Source organism: Ornithodoros turicata, chromosome 6 (assembly GCF_037126465.1).
Source record: "Ornithodoros turicata isolate Travis chromosome 6, ASM3712646v1, whole genome shotgun sequence".
NCBI lineage: Eukaryota > Metazoa > Arthropoda > Arachnida > Ixodida > Argasidae > Ornithodoros > Ornithodoros turicata.
In genome coordinates, this window is record NC_088206.1 from 66,421,891 (window position 1) to 66,428,053 (window position 6,163).

A 6,163-nucleotide genomic window follows, 5' to 3' on the forward strand; every position below is an offset into this window, starting at 1 on the left:
GTTATCATCCAAAATGGGATGTACGTTCCTATCTCTTCTCTCAGATATGATTCTACGAACGACTACGCACTGTTTACGCAACGCTCTTTTTATTATCACACCTATGCCGTAGAATGCGATGTACATACAAGGCGAAAAGAACCTTGGTGTATTACCGCCACTGAGAAAAAAAAAAGAGACTCGTCCTTGAATCTTCTAGGACCGCCTGGTAAGCCGGAATCCTATCCGTTTCCCATTATGGTATTATACAACGACCAGTTCACGCGGGGATGCTCACCGCTTAGCGTGAAACAAGTTTCCAGTCGCTTTATAAATATGTGTTCAAGTTGCCGAGCCGGCGGAGCATTTGAGAATAAAACAGCAAAGGTTCAAAAATGAAAAAAAAAAAAAACTCTTGAAAAGTTGTCGGTGGTAGAAACAGATCACCAACGCAGGTTCATTGGAGAGTTCCCGCTGTGAAAATCACCAGGTGTTACTTATAACACTCCGTTGTGATAAATGAGACACCCCGTTGCGATGGGGAACGCGGGGGTTGGCTGACTGCGCAAGCGAATGCAGCGCCGCGGCTCGCCTTTGGGTTGACCCCCTGGCGGTGGAGGACGCAAACTCTTGGTCGGGCCGTTGGGTAGCAGTGCAATGACAGCGAGACACGGTTTCTGTTGTTTGTCTTTGTTATTTCTTTTCTAACTACAGATACGTTCTGCGCGTGTGCGGGTTTGGATCTAGGAAATAATTCGCCGGATTTCATTTGACTAATTTTCCAGAAACTTTTTCGTGGACTCCTCTCTCTGTGCAAGCACAGATGGAAACCTCGTCAATGGTGCTTTGATATCCATACTGTAAAAAAGCCTGAGTTTGCGGGATGGGGGGGGGGGGGGGCAATGGACGGGCGACACAGACGTATGATACAGACACATAATGGCACTCACAATCTATCCTGTAACACTTAGAGTGAATTATAACTGCGCAAGCGAACTTCTTATGAAGTGTTCCTCACATCACTTGACTTCACACCCTCATCGCCACTTCCACACCCTTCTACCGAGAGTTTTTAAACAACGGTGCTCGGTTGCCAACCCGTGTATGCAAGAACTGATCACAGAGAATGATACGTTAATTTCTTGTGAATTTTTCATTGTAATTTCAAGCTTGCCCAGCTAACTGCCCTCGGAAAACAAAAAAAAAAAACGTTTTCAGTAGTAGATCTGCATAAAATAGTGATTGTGGAACAAAATACAAAAAATACACCGCCTGCCCCGGGTGAGGCTCGAACTCACGACCTTCAGATTATGAGACTGACGCGCTGCCTACTGCGCTACCGAGGCGGATTGGTTTGGGCGTTCATCTTGGGGTACATATACATAGTGCGTGTACTTGTGTTGCCTTTGCTCATGCCTTTGCTCCATAGAATGGCTCATAGTTTTGCCGTTCGAGTTTCGCAGCTTTATATTTGAAGCTCTTTGGTGGTGGTGGTGGTGGTGGTGGTGGTGAAAGGGCTTTTCGCGACGACAGTTCAACACGGGACGAATGACGCCTGTCCGGAAATCTCGGAGTTGCTGTGCGGAACACACATGTTCAACATTAGGGAACAGGCTCCCTGTTCAACATATTGGAGTGGCGTCCTCGGTAGGTTCGGTTCGGTATTGCTTCGGGCACGCACTATCGTCCTCAATACTCTCGTGCGTAAAGCATTGCCAAAACTACTGAGAACGTCGCTGAGGAATTACCATACCATTCCTGCAAGCTGGGCGGTGGGTGATTGGGAGAAGCAATGAGCTGTGCTACCGTGGAAGTGTCCGCAAAACTTAAGGCGAAAGATCACAAAATTGGTCCGTTGGAGGCACGGCCGGCGTCCACGGGCCGACAGCACCCCCCCCCCCCCCCGCCCCCGAGTCCGCTTAAAGGGGCGCAAAAAAGACAACCTTGTGGAGCAAGAATACGCCTGGGGGGGGGGGGGGGCGCAAATTTCCCACTCACTTGTCCTCCACTTGGGAAGGCAGTCGGGCAGTATTAATTCTGTCCCAGTATTAATTCTGCTGCCGTGTCGTAAGTTTCTTTTTTTGTTTGTTTTTTGTTTTTTTTTTGCCGTTACATCAATTATTTCTATACGAACCCTTTCTGAAACCAAAACTGCGCATGCGCCTGTTGTAGCTCTGGCCACGTTCTGGTTGCATTTCAATACGAAATGAATGAATTGTTTTGATAACCGACGAAACTTTGCCTCGGTCAAAACAGAGCCCCCCAGAACAGAGGTGGGGAAATTACTTTTATTTTGTAATGCATTACCATTACTCATTACTTGCATAACAAACTAATGCATTACATTACTCATTACTTTTTGGATATTAGTAATGCATTAGTAATGTCATTACTTTAACAAAGTAATGGCATTACTGTGGCATTACATTTACGTTTTAGGGTATAAGCCTCAAAGATGCTATGCAAAAGTTTTTCTCTTGCTTTTTTTGCTATAGGCAATAGCCACTCGAGTATCCCCAAATTGGTGCCAGTAAATCCCCGCAGAAGCAAGTCTGATAGGCAAAAACTATAGATAAGATTTATTGCAGATGCCTTTTCTAGCATTATGGAGCTGGCGGATGAAGCCCAGCCTACAGAAAAGCTACATCTGACAGCACAAGAGAAACTAACACGGTACCATACCAAAACAGTGAATCACTACAGCAAATGTTACGTGATACCTTCATAGAGGCTATGTTTCTATTTCACTGATTATCCTTTACTCCAAATGCACACAGGAGAAAATCGGTGATATCATCATGTAGACACTTGTGACACACGCCGCCGACTGTTGAACCCTTGCAGAATTCCCCAGGCTGCGCCTTTCTCTTTCCTTGTTGCCCTGTGCTCATGGTCGAAGAAAACCTGGATGTTCTTAATCTTCACGTGGCTCAATGAACATTCGACAAAAGTAATGAGTAATGCCACCCTGCATTACTCAGTCGAAATGTAATGCATTACCGTTACTCATTACTTGCTGGCAAAATGTAATTCATTACCATTACTCATTACTCAAAAGTAATGCATTACCGGTAATGCATTACTTTGTAATGCATTACTCCCCACCTCTGCCCCAGAAACAGACATCGCGGGGGGGTAAGCTTCCAAGGGATGGGGGCTGTGCATGCTTATGGGTAGATTTATCGGTGGCCGCGAGCTGTGTTGACCTGTTTGATAGTCTCAGAAATTTAAGGTGGGGTGTTGCTAGAAACGAGATGGGGCGTAAGGATATCCGTGGGTTAACGACATGTACCGTTCCCTTTTAACAAAAATCGACTGCTCCAGTCTTTCTGAATATCCAGCATGTTGCCAAGAAACGCTCTTTCATTATACATTTTTTTAACACTCTCTTCTTCGTAAAGGTCTTAGTGAAGTGTTTATCCGAATATCTAAAACCCACCTGAAACACGAATAAAGTGTAAGACAACAAAGAACCTCACAATGCTACAGGCGCCGAAGAGCAAAGAAATCAGGGAACATCAATTCACGGTATTCAGAGAGTGGTATTTGCATTACACAACCACGCATGTCATCTACACGCCATGTGTAGCCTTGGTCCCCTCCCTGTTGATAGATATACCCTGGGACCGGGTGTCATTTCATTAATGGACATCCCTTGGTCGACCAGGTTTTAAGCCGACGGAAAGATATCGACGAGACGTAATGACAGTAATCCATCACGACACCCAATTCTTCAATGTCGCTTGGAGCGTCGCTAGGCGTAATGAAAAGGAACTCCCGTCGTCTGCTTCGCCTCTCAAGGGTTACCAGGGTGACCATGAGCCCTGTCTCAGGTTTGCTTTCTTTCATAACAATGCTTGCGACGTAATAGCAACTTCAACCTTTTTGTGCGCGTCATAGCAGTCCGTTCCATTGCTATTACTGAGTGGTTGGGTAACGCGTAGTAATTAGGTGATGGCAAGAGAGGAAGGGTCTTGATAAGAGTGATCTTGTTTGCAATCCTGGCGCTATTTGGTTGGAAGTAGTTGGTAGATTTGACGACCACTTGGCGGACATGGGCGAAGTGGGAGAGGGCAAATTTGTGACTCTTACAGCAAGGCTTTCTTGTTCAGAGCTGCCCAGCCTCTTCAGTGTCTTAGTATGAAGTTAAGCTAACTCTTTGTTTCTTTATCAATTTTTTCCAATATGGCACACAGAGTCAGTTGTTCCTGATGTTACCCTACAGCGCTGTGCATTAGAGCGTACGGCTTCCACCAAGTTGTTAATGAAATCACAGAAATGCTTCGTTTCGCATTGGACATCACGGACGTCAGTGTCCCTCAGTGCAACATGCACAGACCGCAACGTGTACAATATAGGCAGCCAATGAAAGTGAAAGCTATCCACAACAGGAATCGCGAAAGCAACGCCATGAGATAACAGACGCAATCACGTTGACCGGAACATCCACTGAAGCAGCCACTTCCTGTGAAACTATAGTACAGCGGGTGATGTTCGCCCGCTGTTCTTTTTTGTGCCTGTCGTCTGCTACTCTCATTCATCTTCTGCTACCAAGCAAACCCCTTTAGCGGATGTGACGCAACCCCATCTCTAAACGTGTGAGATCGAAACGCTTTGTCCGTTTTCTCTTGTTACGAAGCAGACGGCGTCATGTCTTCTCGTTTGCTCAGCAGGGGGCGTGCGGGCTTTTGGTTTCGCTTTCCGATTGGCATCATCGTTCTCTAGTACGTTCTTTTCGGTGTTGACGTTACGAGTCCTTTTTTTTCTTCTTCTTAAGCCACCGCTCACTCAGCGCCGGAAGTACAACCGAACATTCTCCCTGTTTGTGAGGGACCAGCAACGTTTGGGAAGCATGAGCTTCGGCATGAGTTCGGTATTGAACAAAGCAAGTGGACACGTCAATTTTGCAAGTACATTCTCAATTGGGGGGGGGGGGGGGGGGAACGACAGGTATATGGGCCACCGACAGAGGGATGCGTCCTGCTGCCACACAAACTTGACTAGTACCTCCTTAACCTTCCAGTTCACCTTTCCGCATCTTCGGGTTCCTTTCTAAGGCTTTAAGATCACCTTACTTTTCAGACACTTCCTGCGGTGCGAAACCCTTTCTCTGCTTTTTTTTTTTTCCGCGTTGTTTACTTGCCAAGAGGCCCTCTACCCACCCGCACTCCCATTGCCCCCTTTGAAGCTCTCATAGTTGGCTCAATTGATTCGCCATTCACTCGGAGCTCTCATCCGTGCTGAGGGCCGGCAGCCTTGTGGACGACCGTGCCACTCACGCCCGTTAACGTCCGCCTCAAGAAGCGGAAAAAAGGGGCGACGTGCCCCTGTGCGTTGTTGACTCTGTTGCTTTGTGAGTGTACACATGTTTGTACGATGGGAACTCGTTCACAAAAACTCGGGAGGCGTGCGGACTTTTTGGAAAAGATCAGCTGTTTCGTGCCCACTGCACGTGTTCCGCTTCTGGAAGCTCGATTGGTACACGTTTCGTTTAACCACTCTGACTGATTGGTTGGCATATATTTGAGTTGTTGTTGTCCTGGTCATGAAGCCGGTTATCGGTTGTGTGTCATTACCTAATCTTCTTTTATCTCCCAAGCAGCACAATGTACTGAAAGTGGAGTGCAATAGGGGTGGACGGTATGTGTCTTATCAATGTTCTTTAGTTTCATCAGTCTGTTCAAGGCCTTCCACCTACCCGTCCACCCCTATTGCACTCGACTTTCAGTACGTTTTGCTACTTGGGTCTGTATCACCAAAAGGGGGCCGCAATTGTGATTATTTTGGCTGCGAGCGTGCGTTGCCTCAATTGCAAAAGCGCTATATAGGGTTTGGATGAAAGCCCCCTGTGGTATCCCCTGCAAGTACTTGCACAGCCCAACCACTGTTTCTTGTGTGTTACCTGTTTCTACCCGGAACAGAGTTCATGTACATGTCTATGTACTTCGATCAAAGCCTGGGTTCGATGCATTCTCTTTCGTGGGACAACTGCGTTTGGATTCTGTTGCAGTATCGTATCGTTGGCTTCATTGATTTGGCGATGCCTCCAGCCTGGCGACAACGGCAGGTAGTACGGTGCCGACAATGACTCTTGCAAAGTATACCTCCACTGATGCATCTATACAGTTCCATGGAGGTAAGTAGGCAGTCACAAGGTTTCTTTTTTGTGGACGGTTACATTGAT

At 46.8% G+C, this 6,163-nt stretch overlaps 1 non-coding gene across 1 annotated transcript; it reads right to left on the reverse strand.

The window, feature by feature from the left end:
• Nucleotides 1-1,252: 1,252 nt before the first annotated feature.
• Nucleotides 1,253-1,325, reverse strand: Trnam-cau (transfer RNA methionine (anticodon CAU)). The gene has a single exon. It is a non-coding gene; the product is annotated as a tRNA-Met (tRNA).
• Between the last annotated feature and the right edge of the window lie 4,838 nt (nt 1,326-6,163).